The 22,725-nt window shown below is 37.1% G+C and overlaps 1 long non-coding RNA gene across 1 annotated transcript in view; it reads right to left on the minus strand.

The window, feature by feature from the left end:
* Positions 1-4,241: 4,241 nt before the first annotated feature.
* LOC116532558 overlaps positions 4,242-22,725 on the minus strand; it is a 179,246-nt gene continuing 160,762 nt past the window's right edge. The window contains exon 4 of the long non-coding RNA XR_004260903.1: positions 4,242-6,332. This is a non-coding gene — a long non-coding RNA (uncharacterized LOC116532558). The remainder of the gene's footprint in view (positions 6,333-22,725) is intronic.

Consider the following 22,725-nt stretch of genomic DNA (forward strand, 5'->3'; position numbering starts at 1 on the left):
TGCTTGCGATTGTGTACATACATGACATTCTTTTATGCCTCAGTGCTTTTGTGTGTCTTAGTATGTCTGCCTGAAATGCCTTTCCTACCCTTCTTCTGGTTAATTCTTACTGGACTTTCCAGGCTTCACTGCCGTTTTCTGAGTTCCCACAGCCTCTTGTGCTTACCTTTATTCTGTCACTTACCAAGTAAGATACATGTGATATGCGAAAATGTGCATCTCCTCTACTTGGCAATAAACTAGGGTCCACATCTTATTCATCCATGTGCCCCCAGCATCAAACACAGTGCCTTGCACATAGATAGTCTTAATATCGTCACTGCTTCTTGCTTCTACCTGTCCTTTCTGAGTCATTTTACCTCTCTTGGTACTTTAGCTATGCCCTATTTCATCTACTGCCATGGTATATTAAAAGAGAAAAATATCAGTACTGATGACTTCCAAATTCCTCTTTCTGACTCAAGCATCTCATCTGAGCCCCAGATCATTTATTCAGCTTGTTCAGTAACATCTGCAATTGCATGTCTCCCAGGAATCCAAAATCGAGGTCCAGCCCTCCACTAGTGTGCCCTTTCTTGATCAATGGCCCCCTGTTGATCATGCCAGAAAACAGAGATCACACTAACTCATTCTGTTTTTTAACTTGCCAAACATCATCTCTTGTTAATTCCACCTTCCAAGTTTACCTCAGATTTATTCTTTTCTCACCTTTTCCACTATCATGGCACCAGTTGAAGCCATATCATCTCTCACCTGAAGCTACTGCAAATAGATTTCTAACTATATCCCTGTATCCATTCTTGTCTTTCTATAATCAATTTACACAGGATAGACAAAATTACCATTTGAATATGAAAACCTAATTATATTATCCTCTGCTTAAAACCAATCAATGGCTTTTTGTTGTTCTTAGCACGAAACCTGAAAATCCTTAAATTGGCCTGTAAGTTCCTATTCTTCTTTTTGCGTAGGGGCTGTCTTTAATTTCCTTAAATTTAACTAGCTCCTTTCCATCATCCAGTTATGCTCTTTTCTCTGCCTAGATTCTCCTCACCATCTTCCTGCCCCCTTACTGGGGCAAATTCCTATTCTAGCTTTAAAATAATAAGTATTTCTCTGTTTTCCTTTATAGTTAAATTATTTGTTTGCATCCCTAAACAACATGGTTTCATTTTGCTTGTTTGTGAAATTTACATAAATGGAAACATACTGTATGCATCCTTTTGTGACTTGGATTTTATGTTCAACATTATGTATAAAGGATTCATTCATGTTGCTGAATGTATTGTTTCCTCATTTTCACTGATTTATAATATTTCACATTTCCACAAAATCAATTTTAGACTCGATGAAGTTTAGGGTTTCTAGTTTTGGGCTGTGCTGAACTATGAATGATGCTGCTAGGAACCTTCTTGTACATATGTTCTAGTCTACCTGTGCACCCATTTTTTCAGGTATATGCCTATGAACTTTGGCAGTTAGTACCAAACTATTTTCTAAAGTGGGCATTCAAGATTACACTCTTTCCAGGAGTATATAAGAGTTATTGTTGCTACATATCCTTGCACACACTTTTTAATTCGTGCTACTCTAATGAAAGTATATGTTGCATACACTTTTTTATTTGGTGTTATATAAAATGATAATATGGTGATAGGTGGTCGATTCGTTCCAAAGATGACCACAACAATTCTTCTTACCTCAGTCTCCTTCTGCAATCTGAATTTGTATCTTCTCCATTAAAAAGTGGAGTCTATTTGTCTTCCCCCGAAATATGGGCTGGCCTCATGACTTGCTTTGACTTCTAGGTCTGGGTCTAAAGAAGCCTGGCAGCTTCTATGTTTACTTTCATGGAATTCAGCTGCCCTATATGTACATTCAGGCTAGACTACTGAATGATGACAGTCTACGCAGGATGAGGCCAAGTCAGCTCCCAGCTATTTCAATCATCCCAACTGATGTGGTTTGGACCTGTGTCCCTGAAGTCTCATGCTGAATTGTAATCTCCAGTGTTGGAGCTGAGGCCTGGTGGGAGGTGAGTGGATTATGGGGGCAGAGTTCTCATGAACAGTTTTGCACCATTAACCCCTTGGTACTGAATAGTGAGTGAGCTCTCACGAGATCTGGTTGTTGAAAAGTGAGTAGCACCTCCCCCCACCTTCCTTCTACTCTCAGCCATGTGAAGTACCAGCTTTTTCTCCACTTTCTGCCATAATTGTAAGTTTCCTGATGCTTCCTCAGAAGCCAAAGCTGCTATGCTTCCTTTACAGCCAGCAGAACTGTGAGGCAACTCTTTTCTTTTCTTTCTTCCTTTTTTTTTTTGAGATGGAGTTTTGCTCTTGTTGCCCAGGCTGGAGTGCAATGGGTTGATCTCGGCTCACCACAACCTCTGCCTGCCGGGTTCAAGTGATTCTCCTGCCTCAGCTTCCTGAGTAGCTGGGACTAAAGGCATGCGCCACCATGCCCAGCTAATTTTGTATCTTTAGTAGCGACAGGGTTTCACCATTTTGGTCAGGCTGGTCTCGAACTCCTGGCCTCATGTGATCCACCTGCCTCAGCCTCCCAAAGTGCTGGGATTAAAGGCATGAGCCAACTCTTTTCTTTATAAATTACCCAGTCTCAGGTATTTCTTTATAGCAGTGCAAGAACTGACTAATATACCAGCTAAGGTGCTAGATATGTGAGTGAAGTCATCTTAGACATCCAGCTTTGGTTGAGCCTTCAGCTGAAAGCACCTGCATGAGTGACCCCAGTCAACATCATACAGAGACATAATATATAGCTATTATTTATTTTTCTTTTTTTACTACTCCCTTAGAAAAGCATGAAGGCTGTGATTCTAAACCACTGAGTTCCAGAGATTTTATTAAGCAGCAATGGGTCATTAAATTACAATACATCAAAAGCCTTAAAAAATCTGTATATCCCTTGTACCAGTTTCCTTTAAAAAAAATCTACCTTAAAGATACATTCAAAATGTTATTTTTAAGGGAGTAAAAAAATATTCCTTGCAATGTTATTTACTTTAAAAATATAAATATATAGAGAGATGTGGTTCCACTTTATTGTCAAGGCTGGTCTCGAACTCTTGGGCTCAAGTGATCCTCCCACCTTGGTCTCCCAAAGTGCTGGGATTATAGGCATGAGCCACTGCACCCAGCCTACATTTTCTTTTTTTGAGATGGAGTTTTGCTCTTGTCACCCAGGCCAGAGTGCAGTATAATGATCTTGGCTCACTGAAACTTCTGTCTCCTGGGTTCAAGCAATTCTCCTGCCTCAGCCTCCCGAGTAGCTGAGATTATAGGCACCCACCACAATGCCCAACTAATTTTTGTATTTTTAATAGATGGGGTTTCACCATGTTGGCCAGGCTGGTCTTGAACTCAAGAGCTCAAATGACCCACCTGTCTCAGCCTTCCAAAGTGCTGGAATTACGGGAGTGAGCCATTGTGCCCAGCCTACATCTTTTCAAAGTGGAAACAACCTCTAAATTTAAAAATTGTAAAAGGTTGTTAATAAAATAAATTATGAGGCCGGGTGTGGTGGCTCATACCTGTAATCCCAGCACCTTGGGAGGCTGAGGTGGTGGATGGATCACTTGAGGCCAGGAGTTTGAAACCAGACTGGCCAACATGGCAAAACCCTGTCTCTAGTAAAAATACAAAAAAAAAAAGAAAAATTAGCCTGGCATGGTGGTGCATGCCTGTATAATCAGCAACTCAGGAAGCTGAGGCACAAGAATTGCTACCCGGGAGGCAGAGGTTGCAGTGAGCCAACACTCCACCATGGTACTCCAGCCTGGATGCCAGAGTGAGAATCTGTCTCAAAAAAATAAATAAATAAATAAATAAATATGCATTCTTGAGATAGAACACTATACAGACAAAACTACATTGAAAGGATTTTTAATGACATTGGAAACTGCTGAAGAAAAATATCAGGTGGTAATGGATCTGTCTATCTTCATTTCATTCCCAACTTGTTTAAAAAAAATGTACATAGAAAAAATTGGGAAAAAATAAACATATTAACAATGGTTTGATGGTTTTGATTTAATTTTTCCCATTTTTTGGAAGTTTTTTACAGAGACCATATATTGCTTATATAGAGAGAAAAGAAGGTAAGTTTGTTTTTCAGAGTACATTCATATACCACATAATGATGGTTTGGTCAGTGATAAACCCACATATACTATACCTGGTCCACTAAGATTATAGTACCATATTTTTACTGTACTTTTCCTATGTTTAGAGATGTTTAGATACACAGATACTTACCATTGTGTTACAGCTGCTTACAGTATTAAGTACAATAGCAGGTTTATAGCCTAGGAGCAACAGACTATATATACCATCTAGCATTAAGTGTGTGGTAGGCTCTACCATCTAGGTTTGTGTAAGTACACGCTGATGTTAGCACAATAATGAACTAGCCTAAGGACACATTTCTCAGAACATATCCTCTTCTCCTCATTGTTAAGTGACACAAGATTGTAGTAGAAAATCTGCAGTTAAATTTAACATGCTCTGGCATAAAAAAATGCCCCTACAGTTGAAATCACACAGGCTGTAGTATTCTACTTCCCCTGATGGCAATGGGTTCAAATTTCAGGAGCAGACCTGAAGGCTTGGTAGCCCAGATTTTTCAAATTTGAACTATGTAGTGTTTCTATCTCTTAATTTCTCAGAATTAATAGGAAAAAAGCCCCTACTATTTTACTGTTAGAATCATTTTGTAAAGAATAGAGCATTTGAAAGTCCTGAAAGTAGGAAGAACATAATCTGAAATAAATGACGATTCTTTAGAAACATCTGCCTTTATGAATAACTTGCTAATTTTCATTTTTCCATGGACTGGTGGAAACTTCAATTGGGAGACTCTGGCTCAAAGAAAGAAAAAACAATGCTAAAAGTTAAAATTACATAGGGATAGCAAATGTCATATATATTCTTCCTTGGTAGGAAAGCACCTAGGTTTCCCAATAAATTATCTTTAAAGTAGAGAATAATAGAACTTCTAGAGCCATTGAATTAAGTTAGTTTTCCTTCTAGGGCAGAGTTTCTCAAAGTGGAAGTGCTTATTAAATAATCAATCTCAGAGACCCTATCCTAAACCCGCTGATACTGAACCTCTGGCATTGTGACCTAGGAATCCAGATTTTAAACAACATCCTCAGGAGAGTCTTCTACACCTAAACTCGGAAACACTGTCTTTGAGGAGTTCTCTGTCTTGATCTGGTTGGTGGTTACATGGCTGTAAATTATGGAAAGATTTATCAAGATGTACACTTGTATACTTTATATAAATGACATCTCATTAAAAAGCAAGAAGAAACAAAAATGCTAGGAATTACATAATGCTTTAAAAAAACAAACTTATTGTTTTGAAATTTTAAATGAACATTTGTGGCTATAATTAACGTATTTCTACTGTACTGAAGTAGATTGTTTTGCATTTTTGTTAGCAGACTTGGGCAGTGGTCATTTTAGAAACAATCTTGCACATAGTTTTGATTTAAACACTTGATTTGTTAGTGAAAAAAGAATTCTAATTTATAGCCAAAAATTTTTGGCCACAATTTTGTTTTCTTTGATATACATAACTCTTATTATTTTAAATTTTAAACATTTTAAAATTTAGGAGGTTGTTGGGTCAAGTAAATGTTACTTTCAACACCCCGTAGTCTTTGTTTTGTGACTGTGAAGAAATTTAAACCTTTGTAGAAAGAAAGGAAAGAAGGAAGGAAGGGTGGGAACTGGAATGAGGAGGAGAGGGAAAAAAGAAGAAAGAAAAAGAAGGGAAGAAAAGATGGAAGGAAAGAAAATGGAAGCAACCATTGCCCTAAGGACAAACTATTCCTGCCCACCCTCTCAAAACTAATGCCCTCAAATAGCCCAAGACATTTCATATGTTTTTATCCTTAGTTACATCTCCAGCTATTTATTCTTTGATTCCCATCTAGAATAGCCTCTAGGTATTGTAACACGGTACTTTGAATATATTTTGTCATTGTTTTCATTGGTGTATCTGTACAAGCTTTATTATTATTATATTTTAAATATGACTGTTACTGTATTGAAAAGAGAAGAGCAGGACTCACTGTAAGGGTCAGAGAATTTGTGGCTTTTCATTTTGATCCCTGATTTATCACACACCTTCACAGTTTTACTAGTGTCAGAAGGAGGCCTGTTTTCTCTTGGAATGCGACATTCTTTGGAGATGAAGTGTTCAGAATCTTTAACACTGCATTGGAGGGTCTCTGGAGTGTTTAGCATCTGGATACAGCCATCATCACAGTAATGAGAGATAGAGCAGGCCAGAGCTGGCCCTGTCTGGAGGGAAAAATAGGATCAACACCAACTTTACCACGGCTCTTTCCAGTGTTACAAAATTAATGGATCAATAAGGCATCTATATGAAATACTTCTTCCATCACCCAGTCTATTGTTTACACAGAGTTAGAAAGTGAATCTTCTTTTTTTTTTTTTTTTTTGAGACGGAGTTTCACTCATGTTACCCAGGCTGGAGTGCAATGGCGCGATCTCGGCTCACCGCAACCTCCGCCTCCTGGGTTCAGGCAATTCTCCCGCCTCGGCCTCCCAAAGTGCTGGGATTACAGGCTTGAGCCACCGCGCCCGGCCAGAAAGTGAATCTAATAGTTAATGACATACTATAAAATTTCAGGGGATTGTCAACAATAATTTTCATAACAGTTGCAGTTGTCTTTATTAACTCTGTTTTCCTCATATAAATGTAACATCTTTCTCTTTTTCAATAATAGTACTAACAATATTAGAAGGACTTCTGAAATATAATAAATGGCCCATTTGTTCAAATAGTATTTCATTAGCATCACCAAAAGAGACAAACATCTATGCTAGATGGATTACCTGACTTACTTTGTATGCATAAGAAACTTATATAGCTTTTACTATAAAAATCACATATGTATGTAATAAAAAGATAAGCTGAGAAGAACATAATTAAAGTCTCTGGTGGAACAGCCACTTAGAGATAATCACCAATACCAAGTTACAGTAGAAATATGTCCTGATAAATATGTTCTGATAAACCCATCATAAGTAAAAAATATCATAAATCAAAATTGCAATTCATATCCCCATAAACCCAGTATAAAGTCAAAAAATCATAAGTTGAACCACTATAAGTCAGGGATCATCTGTATTTTTAAGATACATCAAGAGTGAGAATGATAGGTCATTGCATTTATTTAGCACAAACTATGACCAGACCTTGCTTTGTGAATACTAGCTCATCTAAGTATTACTGTTATAAACCAATTTTTACAGAGGAGAAAGTTGAGAAACAAAGTTAAAGTGTCCAAGGTCATACCATTAGTAAATGGTAGAGCTAGAATTTGAGGTCAGGCAGTCTGACTTTGAAGTTTTTGTTCTTAATCAATTGCTAGGGTTACAATTACATATATATGTGTATATATATATTTTTTCTTTTTTATGAGACAAGGTCTTGTTCTGTTGCACAGGCTGGAGTGCAGTGACACAGTTTTGTCTCACCTCAGCCTTAACTTCCTGGACTTGAGTCATTCTCCTACCTCAGCCCCCAAGAAGCTGGGACTACAGGTGTGCACCATGCCTGGCTAATTTTTTAAAGATATTTTTGTAGAGACGAGGTCCCATTATGTTGCCCAGGCTGATCTTGAACTCCTGAGCTCAAGTAATCCTCCTGCCATGGCCCCCTAAAATGCTGGGACTATAAGCATGTGCTACTGTGCCCAGCCACCAATATATTTTTAAACAGCTTTACTGATATGTAATTGATAAACTCCACATATTTAAAATATACAATTTAGTAAGTTTCAAAAACTATTTTTAAGTGTACATTTCAGTAGTGTTCAGTATATTCTTATTGTTGGGTAACAGATATTCGGAACTTTTCATCTTACAGAACTGAAACTCTACCTATTAGTAACAACCAATTTATTCCTCCCCTCAGCCTCTGGCAACCACCAGTCTACTTTTTGTTTCTATGAATTGACTATTTTTGATAGGGAAATCATAGAGTATCTGTCTTTTTGTGACTAGCTTATTTCACTTAGCAGAATGTCCTCAAGATTCATGTTGCAGTATGTGTCAGAATCTCCTTCCTTTTTTTAAGGCTGAGTAATATTCCATTATGTGTATACCACAATTAGCTTATCCATTCATCTATCAATGAACAATGGGTTTCTTCCATCTCTTGGCTGTTGTGAATAATGCTGCAATGAACACGGGTGTGCAGCTATCTCTTTCTGATCCAGCTTTGAATTCTTTTTGAAATATATCAAAAAATGAAATCACTGAATTATATTGTAATTTTATTTTGAATTTTTTAAGAAAATATCTTGTTTCCATGGTGACTGTATCATCTTACATTACTTCAAACAGTGTACAGAGGTTCCAGTTTCTTCACATCCTTGTCAACACTTATTATTTTCTGGGTATTTTTTTTTTTGGATGGTAGACATCCAAATGGGTGTGAGGTGATGTCTTATTATGGTTTTGATTGGTATATCTCTGATGATTAGTGATATTGAGCATCTTTTCTTATGCTTGTTGGTCATTTTTATGTCATCTTTGATTTATGTGCTGCCAAAGTGAGCACTGTATATCATCTTTGGAGAAATGCCTGTTCAAGTCCTTTGCCCATTTTTTAATCAGGCTGTTTTGTTGTTGTTGAGTTGTAGAATTTCTTTATGTGTCCTGGATATTAACCCTTCCAATATATCTTTTTAAACAAACGGAATTATACTTTGCAGGCTGTTTTGCAAACTATTTTTTCATTGAATATATTATATTATTTTGCTACAGGATTTATACTGTTATATCTATAGTATGCTTTTTAATGCTGTCTTTACAGTAGACATTTTCATTTTGCTATTATAAATAAAATTATGCCGATTATATTTATTAATTTTATGGATAATTTCTGTATTCGTTTCCTGAGGCCGTTGTAACAAAGTACCACAAATTTGATGGGTAGAAAAAACAAATTTATTTTCTTACAGCTCTGGAGGCTAAACATCTGAAATCTAGGAGGGCCACACTAATCCAAGGACTCAAGGAAAGATAACGTTCCTTGCACTTTCAAGCTTCTGATAACTGTTGGCATTCCTTGACTTGTGGATTCATCTCCTCTCTGTTCACATTGCTTCCTCCTCATTTGTCTGTGTGATCTCCCACTGCCTTAATCTTATAAGGACACTTGTCATTGGGTTTAGGACCCACCCAAATAATCCAGGATGATCTAATCATCCCAAGACCCTTAATTATATCTCCAAAGACCCTTGTTCCTTACAAGGTAACATTCACAAATTCCTGGGGTTGGAACATGGACATATCTTTTAGGGGAACACAATTAGCCCACTACAGTTTTATGAAGATAAATTCCTAAAATTAGAATTGTTAGTTCATGGTATGTAAAATTTAAACATTTTAAGACAAATATTTCAGAATTGTGCTCCAAAATGACTTTGAATAGAATTTTTAATGTTCTTAAACATATGTGTGTGTTGTGTGCACATGCATAGACACCACACAATAACATAGGTACCTCCATAAAATAAAAAAAGGAAAGCAAAGAGGAAAGAGAAAGTTGGAGTTAGGGACAAATGAGAAAAACCATAGTAGTACCCTCTCAGAGGTGACCTTGATAATCTAAGTACTATTACTAGCAGTTTCAGTAAAACATACCTTATTGGTCTATGTCCAGAGAAATGGCTAAACTTGTGTTTTGATTTATTTGTTATGTCTGTCTTGTTTCTCACTACAAATATGTTTCATTTTTTAAATATTTGTATTTTGGTGTGAAATAATTAATCTTCAATTATAACCAATTAACATTTCCATGTTAAAAAAAAATTTTTTTCTACTTTGTTCATTTGTCACATAACCTTTATGACGTATGGATTTTTGAATTTTTAAAAAAGCACTTCATGAAAAAGATCAGAAAAGCTTTATACATGTGTACATATGTATGTATTTTGTTGAGAGGTAGAAAACCATCAGTATGGAGTATTTCTTTTCTTAAACATAGTAGAGAAGTTCACCAGAAAGGAGCTTTGTCCTAGAATAAAAGTCATTTTCAAGACTTTTTAGGTAATAAATCATGTGTAATTGTATTTTCAATACTTTATCATGAATAGCAATCCATCACTAGTTTCTTGATAGAGGGCTACTTTTTGTAACCAACTAATAGAACTCATAACCCATTGAGTGTGAGTCCTTTAAAGGTAGAAGCAATGCACTTATTCCAGTGATGTGATCATTGCTCAAAACTGATTTTTAAACTTCTGCCTTAAAACTAAGTGCTTTTAAATGGAGCTTTAAAGAGTCTCAAAAATAAATCAGTTTTATTTATTTGATAAACTCATCTTGTTGTTATTCCATAATGTACATTTATTTTTCAAGTTGACCATTCATTGGACTTGACTTTGAGTAACTTCTGTTTGGTTCCAAAAATCAAGTCTACTTTTATGGAAAAATAATTTGCCACCAGAGGAAGATACTCAAAAGAATATGCTGCTACATTTTCTAAAAATAATTTCAACTACAGCATTATCATCAGAATAAGCATACAGCCCCCTGAGGAGATTACTTTGAAAAAGAGAATACTCAGAGTGTTATTTGTGGTATGTTTTTGTTAATATCCTGACACGATACTAGGAAGTAACACAATAGAGTCATAGGATAATAGATTTTATGAGGAACAAACTACCCTTGATGTTTTTTAAGGCAAATTTTACAAATAAAGAAAGAGGTGACTTAGGCAACCTAAGTAAGTTGCAGAAGGCTAGCTATATCCTCAGTTGGTGATGGAGATTGTTAGGGAGATGGAAGTCTTTTTTTTTTGTTTGTTTGTTTTTAATTTAGGGTCTTTAAAACGGCCCCTGTAATATAGTGAGCTGAATTGGCAAGTGGCTAGCAAAGTTCAGTCTGCAGATGTGCTCCCATTAACTGGAAATTTTAAAATATGATTGTAAATACCTTTAGGTAGGGGAAATAATTCTTTACTTCATATTAGCAACAGGTTTTAGTCACGTATGAAACATATGGCCCTTGGGTAAAATTGTTAGATTTAGCTAATAAAAGTTTGAATTTCTGATAACACCTAATTTTTTACTCTGAGTATGCTCCAAACATTGCATGGGATATACTCATACTCAAACTATTCATCATTTATTTGAAATTAAAATGTAATTGGGTGTTGTGTATTTTATTTAGCAAACATACCTTTGGAGGATATGAAGCATATATACTGCCATTTTGAATCCAGTCTACCAGCCAGGTGTGGCAGAAATATTTACTATTCACTAAATAGGTTTAGGTTCCCCCACATTTTGCAGCTTCCTTAAAATTAGGTAGAGCCGTTTCACTAGTACTGGTCAGTGCTAAGGTTTTAGAAACTTTGTGTGTCAGTTGATTTATACATGTAAAAGCCAAATACAATTCCCCCCCAGGTCACTCATTCCCCGAACTAGAACCATGTGTTCGAGATGGTCTAGAGGCAAGACACTGCAGCCTTGGATCCCTGAAGAAAAGTTGGATTGAAGGTACTCGGAAGAACCATGGGACCTATAGCATACTTTGTGTGTGTTGGAAACAATCCTTTATTAGTTAATCCATTGAAATTTTAGGGTTGATTCATTACTGCAACTTGGCATAACCTATATGAACTAACATGCTGTATCATCACATGAGTAAAATAAATTCTGTGAGTCTAAGTTTGTTGTTTAATCTTCATGGAATTAACATCACCTTATCAGATTTGTTTGTAAGACTGAATGAGAATTACAGGTAAAAGTCTTCAGCATTCTGCCTTCTGCCTGTTGCAGCAAATGAGACTGATATTTAATGATAACATGTCCATTAGGAAGTATTATTTTAATTATTTTAGCAATCTTATGAAAAATCTTTTCGATTTTATAACTAAGGAAAATGAGCTTGGAGTGGTTAAGAAATTTGCCTAATGTCATTTCATAAAGCTCTTGATAAATATAGAGGTAAGTCTCTATTCCAGAACAGTCTAACTCCAAAATCCCTATTTTCAAATCCATACCATATACATATTTGCCTGTGACATAACAGAAGCCTCTCTCTGTGTCATTCATTCATTCTTAAAACATTTGTTAAGCCAGGTGCAGTGGCTCACACCTGTAATCCCAACTACTTGGGAGGCTGAAGTGGGATGAATCCTTGAGCCCAGAAGTTGGAGGCTGCAGTGAGCTATGATTGTACCACTGCACTCCAGCCTGGGCAACAGAGGGAGACCCTGTGTGTTAAGAAACAAACAAACATTTATATAGATATAAATTGATTGCTGACCACATAAAATGCCATATGTGTTAATATGTTTTTATGTTGCTAGAAAAGAATACCTGAGACCAGGTGATTTATATTTTTAAAAAAAGTAGTTAATTTTGGCTCATGGTTCAGCTGGACTCTTGATGCATCCCTAGCAGAAATGTTCTCTTTTGGAAAGCAGAATCTCTAGATCCATAGTGCCCAGAGATCTATGCTACAATAATAAAGAAACCTTAAATTTCAGTGAAGATCAATCTTTAGGGCATTTAAAAAAGTTAGTAGCCAAGAAGAGAAAAAAAAGCTAGAAAAGGAGACCAAAAAGGAAGTGGTCAATTATGGGAAGGGAAAACAAAAATATGTAATGTTGCCAAAATAAAAGATCATTTCAAGAAGTAGAATTTGATCAATTATTATGGAATGCTGCTCCAGGAAAGGTACAATAAGTTAAGGACGAGGATAGACTAATAGATTCAGTAAGAATTAATTAACTTGGCTGGGCACAGTTTCTCATGTCTATAGTCTCAGCATTTTGGGAGGCTGAGGCAAGAAAAAGACTTGAGGCCTGGAATTCGAGACCAGCCTGGCCAACACAGTGAGACCCTCATCTCTAAAAAAAAAATAAAATTTAATTAGCCAGGTATAGTGGTATACACCTATAGTCCTAGCTACTTGGGAGGCTGAGGTAGGAGGCTCTCTTGAACCCAGGAGTTGGAGGTTGCAGTGAGCTATGATTGTGCCACTGTACTCCACTGAAGAAATGATGGCCAGGCACAGTGGCCCATGCCTGTAATCCCAGCACTCTAGGAGGCCGAGGCAGGAGGGTTGTTTGAGCCTGGAGTTCAAGACTATCCTGGGCAACATAGGTAGGCCCTGTCTCTCTCTAAAAAAAAAAAAAAAAAAAAAAAGAATTGATGACCTTGAAGAATGTATTTTCAGTGGAGTGGAGGTGATGAAAGACTAAAATAGGAGGAAAGAAAGTAAAGATTGCGAATATGAATGCTATTTAGGATGTTTTTCTATAATTGGGACAGAGAGGTAGAGAAGGTACCTTAAAGGAAAAGGCAGTTATATACATTGTTTTGGAGGGAAGAGGTTATATAAGCCAGTTCATATCTCTGAATAAAAACCTGTTAACCTCCACCCCTCCACGCCAAACAATTTAGAAGTAAGATAAGGTTTATTATTTGACCAGACTTTTGTCAGTCGTCAATACTAGAATGCCCTGTGGGTGTGTAGGGCCACCAAACCAAAGAAATCAAAATACAAACAACCACAACACACAGAACAAAGAATAAGGTCTACGGAACTGTTGCAGAGCATGAAGCCCAAGTAGAGTGTTCAGATAAAAACCCTTCCTGTTTAAAATTAACAGTGGTGATGGGGTAACTATCAAGATGCCTAGGATTAGACCTTTTACTTTTGTGAACCAAGGACAAAGACCAATGGATCGTATGTAATATAGTTTTGTTATTTTGAGCAAAAGTGAACCTCTTGTGAAATTGTTCAATTTGTGTGTGAGGAAAAGCCACGGCTATAACCAATCAGAGCCTTCAGCCAAGTGAAAGATTACAGAGAATTATTGTCAGATGCTGGAATTTTCCTTCCAGAGAAATGACAACCCTATACCTTGAAAATTTCAAGACCAGTCTTCCAAAACCCCTATAAAATATTAAATAAATATACTTGCAATTTTAGTACAAATCAGGAAATGCAAAAATTGCAGTACTCAATAGTGATATTAACTGAGTTCACAGGGCGCGCATGCAGGACTTTTATTCCAAAGCAGCCCAGTTTGAGGAGTTAATATTTCTTTGGGGACTGAAATACTTGTATTTTCCATCTTCTCTGAATTAAGGTTAGAAAATGAAAACGAGGGTTTACATACTGCATTTAAAATATAATTTCTTAACATTGCCAAGATACTTGGCTGACATCTGATTTTTCTATCAATATTTAAGGGAAAGTATTAAATAGAAAATCATCTTGAAGCAAATTCAAAGACCATGTCACGTACTATGGCTTTTATATGTTTTATATTTACAATGTAGTAATTTTATTTTGTGACTAGTTTCTATAACATGTTTCTATAAATTAAAAGGAGAAAAATATCTAATTTCTAAGGGCAAATCTCCCAATTTTTTCACTTTTTTATGTGGAAACATTGAACAAAAGAGAATTATGCAGATAATTTAACATTCAATTTACTTATTTTTGTCAGTAAATTTTTTCTCATGCTGTGTTTATGTTTTAAATTGTCCAAATATTTTATATTGGCTTAAGTATTTTGAAAAATATTCATATTGATTTGAAATCTGATGCAACGCTTCTAAAAGTCATGATGGCATGTCTTGCCAATGTGAAAATGGACATAAAAATATATCTAAATCCTGTGTTTTTCAACTGAGGAAAAATAAACTAATCTTAAGAAATATGGCAATCAACCAATATGGTTTTATCATATGAAGTCAGTTTGAGGAGCTGTGTGTAGCTGACCTCAGCATTATCCATCAAGGGATGGATGAGGGGAAATCTTGTCCCTCATTGTGTTAACTCATTCACACTTCCAGGTTTGCGTGTGAGTCTAAATAGCTGAACAGGTTTCCACAGGTGCTACAACAAAAATTCCCTGATGTAGAAAACAAGAAATTTTCACTGCAGTGGAGACAAGGTGCTGTCACATCATACTTTTGCACAGCTGGTTGTCATAGCAACAACTGGGCTAGAAATACCTTAACAGGATGTGAGGTAGGGCACAGGAGGCGTCTCAACACCCTGTCATGGTGAATTTTTAAAAAATAACATGGCATAACCATCAATAAATGTGGTTACTTGCAAATGAATAGTTAAGGTGATACAGCACTCTGCATGATTTATCAAGGTGAGTATAAGTAAGAATGCATAACTCCAAGAAAAGACAAGATATACTACATACTGCTGGTGGGAATATAAATTAGTTCGACCTCTGTGGAAAACAGTGTGGAGATTCTCAAAGAACTAAAAACAGAACCACCATTCAACCCAGCCATCCTACTACTGGGTATCCAGCCAAGGAAAAGAAATCATTATATAAAATAGACACTGGCCAGGATGGTGGCTCACACCTTTAATCCCAGCACTTTGAGAGGCCAGGGTGGGCAGATCACCTGAGGTCAGTAGTTCAAGACCAGCCTGGCCAACATGGCAAAACCCCATCTCTACTAAAAATACAAAAATTAGCCTAGCATGGTGATAGGCACCTGTAATCCCAGCTACTCAGGAGGCTGAGGCAGGAGAATCACTTGAACTCAGGAGTCAGGGGTTGATCTCAGGTGAGCTGAGATCACACCACTGCATTCCATCCTGGGGGATAGAGCGAGACTCTGCCTACAAAAAACAAACAAATAAACAAAAAGAAAAACCAGACCCTTGCACTCCTATGTTCATCACAGCACTAGTCACAGAAGCGAAGTCGCAGAATCAACCTAAGTGTCCATCAACAGTTGACTGGATAAAGAAAGTGTGGTGTGTATATACACCATGGAATACTATGCAGCCATAATAAGAATGAAATAATGTTTTTTGTCTCAACATGGATAGAGCTGGAGGCTGTGATCCTAAGTGAGCTAACTCAGAAACAGAAAACCAAATACCTCATGTGCTCACTTTTAAGTAGGAGCTAAACAATGGGCACACATAGACATAAGGACAGAAATAGTAGACGCTGGGGACTCCAAAAGAGAAAAGGGTAAGGGAGAGGAGGGTTGAAAATTACCTATCCAGTACAATGGACCAGAAGCCTAGTCCCTGCTAGTACACAATATAGCCATGTGACAAACATACACATGGACCTCTGAACTTAAAATCAAGTAAATTTTTTTTGAAAAAAGAAGTGATGGCCAGGAACAGTGGCTCACACCTATAATCTCAGCACTTTGGGAGGCCGAAATGGGCAGATGGCTTGAGCTCACAAGTTCAAGACCAGCCTGGGCAACATGGCAAAATCCCATCTCTATAAAAAACAAAACTAAACAAAACAAAAATTAGCTGGACATGGTGGTGCACACCTGTAGTCCCAGCTACTTGGGAGGTTAAGTGGGAGGATGGCTTAAGCCTGGAAGTGAAAGGCTGTAGTGTGTGCAGTGAACCTGGATCACACCACTGCACTCCAGTATGGGTGACAGAACCAGAACTTGTCTCGAATAAAAAAAAGAAAAAAAATATGACAAGGTATAGCTAAAGAATATATTACATATTTTCAAGCATGCATATGAGGTCTAGTAAGAGGGAGGCAAAAGTACTAAAGAAGCTTGTGTACCTTCAGTATAGTTATAAAACATTGCTTTCTGATAAACTGGTCAAATATCCAGTCTATTTAGCAGCATGGTCCTTAGTGAAGGGGGGTGCCAGACAATTATAGCTGAAAGACATAAACTAGAAATACCATCTAACTAACTTTACCTACTCAGCTTCCATGTTCACCAAACAACCTTGTGATTCTACTGAGGCTTCCTTATACATTGGTGTGCATGGACTAAATGCCCTAATTTTTAAAATGAGTAATTGTTTTCTTTATAGTCATATGTATCATTGTGAATTTTAAAGGTTGAACCATGATTTATATACTGGTCCCTTGTGAATTTGAGTAATGTGAGATAAAGAACACTGAGCAGAGTTGGGGTTATTGCTTGAAAATATACCAAGCATGGCTGTAACAAGGAAACCAAGACGGTATGACAAGAAGAGGGTTACATGAAGTTCCGGTAGGAACAGCATTTGAATGAAAGTTTCTAGTGAAATAATAAATAAGTTGGAAGGAGCAGAAAGTGTAAAGAGTGTGCTGAATCTTCTTCCTGGCTCTGTGGGCAAAGAGGAATTTAGGATATAATGTGGTTTTTCAATTAATGTGAGATAGAAAGAATGTTTGGGAAAAGGTTCAAGACTATGCTTGGTGATTCTGAACAGTGAAAGGGGCTCTACGAAAGATTGTAGACCAAGTTATCCTAAATTTTCAATTTTAAGGTGGAGTAATGGTGCCTTCCACTTTAGCAAAATCGCTTCTCCAGGTTGGTAGTTTGGTTTGATCCATTACCAAAAGACTTTGAAGATGATTTGCAATAAAGGTGATTGCAAAGCATTTGGTAAACATAAATTAATATAAAACTCAACATTAGCAACTTTCCAGCAAATGTCTGTGAAGTAAGTAGTGTGTTTTGTTTAAAATTTCATTGAGTGGTTTCTTAATACATTAAAATGTTTTTCTCTTATTACCGATGCTTTCATAGTTGGCTTGATTCACTTGATATCGATGATCTACACTATAATAAAATTTAAGCAGTGAAACTTAATACAGTCTGAATTAGGAACCACAGCTTCACTGGGACTTAATGTATCATGTTGCAGCATAACATTCTAATATACATAATTTCCTAAATCTTGCATTGACTTTGGGGAGTACTAAAATATTCAGCCCAATTCTCTTTTAAGTGTTCAGAATACAGTTAACAATGTAATGTCCTGATGCAGAAGGTAGAAAAGCTCCTCTCCATACCCATATTCTCCAGCAGAGCCAGAAAATGAAGCAACAGCTATGTGAAAATCTCTCTTGCAGAATTATTTTCAGCACATTTTGATAAGATACAAAAGGAAGAAGCAACATTTTTTGAATATCTACTATGTGACAGCCCCATTATTAGTATTTTAATACACTTCAATCATCAAAATATATCTGCAAGCACAGATATTTATTATTCTCATTTCACTTTTAAGGAAAGTAAGCTCAGAGATGTTGCCAAAGTAAGCACATCTGTGATGGAACTGAGAATGGAATACAGTACTGTCTTCAATCTGTTCATATACTTGATTCTATGTAAAATCTATAAACGCAGGAGAGGTGTGCCTGAGAATTCCATAATAGATATTTCAGCATTATTTCTTCATCAGACTATTCTTTCAGTGCTGTCAAAGTAGACACATGCATTTAAGAAAGGACAAAATCTACACAGCCTCCTTAAAGGCATGAAGAGTGTTAACAGACCAGTCTTTGGTTTCTTTCTTGCTTTCTTTCTTCATAATAAAGTATCAAGCAACAGCCTTTGCTTTCTTACTGACAATAGTTATGGTTTCAGGAACCAAGCTCTAATATGTTCACTGACTATAAACTCCTGAGTGGCAGAGGCCATGACCTTGACTTCCCATATCCAATTTATTTCTGGCTTCAAAAAAATTGTGCCCAGAGTCAAACCGTGGTAATATGTAATACGTTATGTTTTAGTTGGTGAATTTTTGCTTCCTTTAAACACTGAAGACTCAAGCACCAAATTGTTTCAGTTATTTAAGAAATAAACCAATGCTCAGTTTAGTATAGTTCTTTATTTATTTGATACAAGTAAATGAATAAACTGTTGGCAGTTGTTCACTTCTACTGTGAATTGGTTTGGCTTGTTGACTGAGTGGCGAAGGATTTGGATATGAATATTTTCAGTTGGCAGTAAGCAGGAGAAAGAATTCTCTATTTTCTCTCTGACATTGTAAGTATAAGGAATGCTTTGTGCTGTTATCCTTACAACCTTACAAATCAAAATAAGAAAGAAATGGTAACCTACAGCCTTCAGTGGAAGATAATAAGTGGGGAAAAGACAAGTATATTTTCATTTTCAAAAAGGTAAAAACTGTCAGTAGGAGGAAGAAGAACTCTTATTTTAAGGTTAAAGCATAAAATATTAATTTCATATAGCTTTACATGCAGACAGATTAGCATTCACTCTAACTTTACGAGGGAGTTAATAAATACATGTGAAAATGAAGGTAACGACTTCAAATAAATAATTGAACAGTCACTTTATAAAGGGTGTTTTGTATACAGCCTCCAGAACAGCCCCTAGTAGCCCTGGACTCTTGGTATTCTCATTCTTGTGTAATCCCCTTCTATGGAGCATGGGCTAGACTTATTTTCTTTGAATGAATAAAATAAGGTAGAACTAATGGTGTATGTCATAAAAGGAATTATGTTCTCTCTCTCTCCTTCCCTGTCTCTCTCGTTCTCTCCCTCTCTTTTTGTCTCCAAGATCATTCACTCTGGGGGAAGCCAGCTGCCTGGTCATAAGCAATCCTATAGAGAGGCTCATGGATTGAGAAACTGAGGCCTTTTGCCCAACAGCCATGTGAGTGATCTCAGAAGTGGATCCTCCAGGCCTATTCATGCCTTTCGATGACTGCAGCCCCAACTGACAGTTTGACTGAGGACTCATGATAGACTGAACCAGAACCACACAGCTAAGCTGTTGGCACTCCATCCTGGAAAGGATAGTGAGGGATTCACTTCAGTGAGAGGACTAGACAGAAACATATTATGTTTAAGTGGGTCACTTTAAGTAGGTCTTAACAGCCAGCATGTCAGTCCTGCAGGATCAGAGAGCCAGCAAAATTGGCACACTTTAGAAGATACCTACGTATTTAGTCTTAAAAGCTGCATGGACAGACGTAGAGATAAGCTAGAATTACCTTACAAATTGGGACACTCTATAGGATAGATTATGTGGAATTGTTATAGTTCTTGGCATTCAATCAATTAAATATGCATCATTACTACCCTCTGGAAATATTTTAAATGGATACGTTGATATGGGCAAGCATATAAAAGGATGTAACTCTAGATTCTAGAAGCATGTTCCTCTTCCTCCTCATCATTCTCTCTGCCAATGCCTAGCTTGAGCTCTCAGCACCTCGTGCCTAGCCCTTAACTGCTACCAGGTTGTTTCTCATTCTTTAGTCTTGTCTCCTATGCAGACCGTAGGCTACTTAAGGAAAGGATCATGTCTCCTTCAATAATCCCCCTCCAACCACAAGTTATTCTTATTTGAAATGTGAGTCTATATGGAATTATTTCTGTATACCTCTCTGAAACCACAAGAATTTTGGATCACTATGCACGAATCATTTCCAATTGCCACCGTCTTATCTTTAGTGAGATTCAGGGTCCTCTGTTATTTGCTTCTACCCTCTTCTGCCTCTCTAGACTATCAGTTATGTTCTTTCCAGTTCTCATGGAGATGTATTGTCATTTTCTTAACTCTGTGAATATTACCCATGTGGTGCAAAGAATGGTGCTAGGTGTTGGAGAGACGTGCTGCCATGGAACAGATAGACAAGGATTCTGCATTCTACTTATTTTCTACTCACATAGTCTGTACAGTACTAGAAAAAATGTAATTGAACAATAGTACACTTAAGCTGTGGCATCTTCCGGAATTGTTTGAAGGCAAAACCAGTGATGTGTCATGATATTGCCCAATGGATTATCTATTTTTTGATCTGACACTATGCGGTAAGTAATATTCCTTACTAAAGAAGGCTCCATAGGATCTTCTTATGTAGAATGCTTTTTAAAATAGAAAAATGCACTCATATAAAAGGATTCAAAGCACAAAAATGCTGGAGAGACAAAAATGCAGTATCTTAAAAAACAGGCAGGTAGCAATTGTCACAGTATACTGAAGGGAGGTAAGACCTTAGAAAATAACTTCTAAAACCTTGGTTTTTAAAAATTTTCATTTGAACAAGTGGCTATATAGAGCATATTTTAAAAAGACCTTAACACAAATCTTAAATATGATTCACTACAATTTTATAAAATTACTAATGCTTAATTCATTAGGTGTCCCTTTAAAGTAATTTCTTCCAGGAGTCCCTCCCATGTAGTTGAATAGTTGTTTTTTAAACACAATTTAGAGTAATTCCATAATTAATTATCTGTTTCCACTAATAAATTCTGGGCTTTCAATGACAGCAGTGACCTTTCTTGATTAAATGTGTACTGCTAGTTCCTATCACAGTGCCTCACACATGAAAAGTCGCCTACAGATATTTGTGGAATGAATGAAGGAGTAAGTAAATGGAGGTGAAAAGGGGTTATTAAACAACCACCACCACCACCACCACCAACCAACGCGGTTATTACACACGTGGTTTCTTTTTTTTTTTTTTTTTTTTGAGTCGGAGTTTCGCTCTTGTTACCCAGGCTGGAGTGCAATGGCGCGATCTCGGCTCACCGCAACCTCCGCCTCCTAGGTTCAGGCAATTCTCCTGCCTCAGCCTCCTGAGTAGCTGGGATTACAGGCACGTGCCACCATGCCCAGCTGATTTTTTGTATTTTTAGTAGAGACGGGGTTTCACCATGTTGACCAGGATGGTCTCGATCTCTTGACCTCGTGATCCACCCGCCTCGGCCTCCCAAAGTGCTGGGATTACAGGCGTGAGCCACTGCGCCTGGCACACGTGGTTTCTTTAAAAAGATAAAACACCTGAAAGAAATGAAATCAGCATGTAAGGCTATCTAAGCTTGTCTGATGATAAATAATTCACTAGGAGCACAAGCATTCATTAATTATTTTTCATTCATTTCTTCACATATTACCTTTCTCCTTCATATTCATCAAAGTCAGACTTTTTTCTCTCTTGTTTGTCTTCTGGAACCTTCCTGGGGGACTCTTCCCAGGTTTGTTTGGCCTTGGCAGAGAGACAGTATTTATGGAACTCACTCTCTTTCTTATCTTTTGCTCTGAAGGGACTGATATTAAACAACACAGCTTGTTCATTCATAACAGGCTGAAATGTTTAAACTTTATTCTGCAAGCAATAGCAATCACAAAAGATGTATGAGCAAAAAAGCAACTTTGCGAAGCAGGGTTCAGAAGATTCTTCTATTGATAGTGATTGGAACGGCTTTTTCTCTGAAGGTCTGATGTTCAACAGTCATAGGTTTTTAGAGGAAGGAAGTGCACTGAATGTTAAAGGGTGAGGAGCAATACAATATCTGTATGTGGTTGCAAGTGGATGCCACTGGTACGAGTTCAGGGAAGGGGAGATGATGTGGGATGGCAGGTCAGGGAGCCTCAGTGATGAAGGAAGACATAAGTTATCTTTGGGCACAGCGTGGTGGCTCACACCTGTAATCACAGCACTTTGGGAGGCCAAGATGGGAGGAATGCTTGAGCCCGGGAGTTGGAGACTAGCCTGGAAACCATGGCAAAACTGTCTCAAAAAAAAAAAAAAAAAAGAAAAAATTAAAAATTTAGCCAGGTTTGGTGACTCAGACCTGTAGTCCCAGCTACTTGGGAGGCTGAGGTAGAGGATGGCTTGAGCCTGAGAGGTGAAGGTTGCAGTGAGCCGTGATTGTTACTCCAACCTGGGTAACAGAGTGAGACCCTGTCTCAAAACAAAACAAAGCAAACAATAAGTTATCTTTGAAGACAAGAAGGATTAGATAAGTAAGAATGCATGCAACTTGCTTACAGAAAAGCATAGACAACAGCTTGGTTATAGCAGTGTTCTCAATTGCAACTTCAGAATTCGTTTAGGAGCTCAGTAAAATGAAAATTCATGTGATCTGTCAAATGCCCTCCAGTCAAAGACCACTAAGAACATATCT

The sequence above is a fragment of the Sapajus apella genome, unplaced genomic scaffold, assembly GCF_009761245.1.
Source record: "Sapajus apella isolate SASKATOON/1434 unplaced genomic scaffold, GSC_monkey_1.0 scaffold3, whole genome shotgun sequence".
Classification (NCBI taxonomy): domain Eukaryota; kingdom Metazoa; phylum Chordata; class Mammalia; order Primates; family Cebidae; genus Sapajus; species Sapajus apella.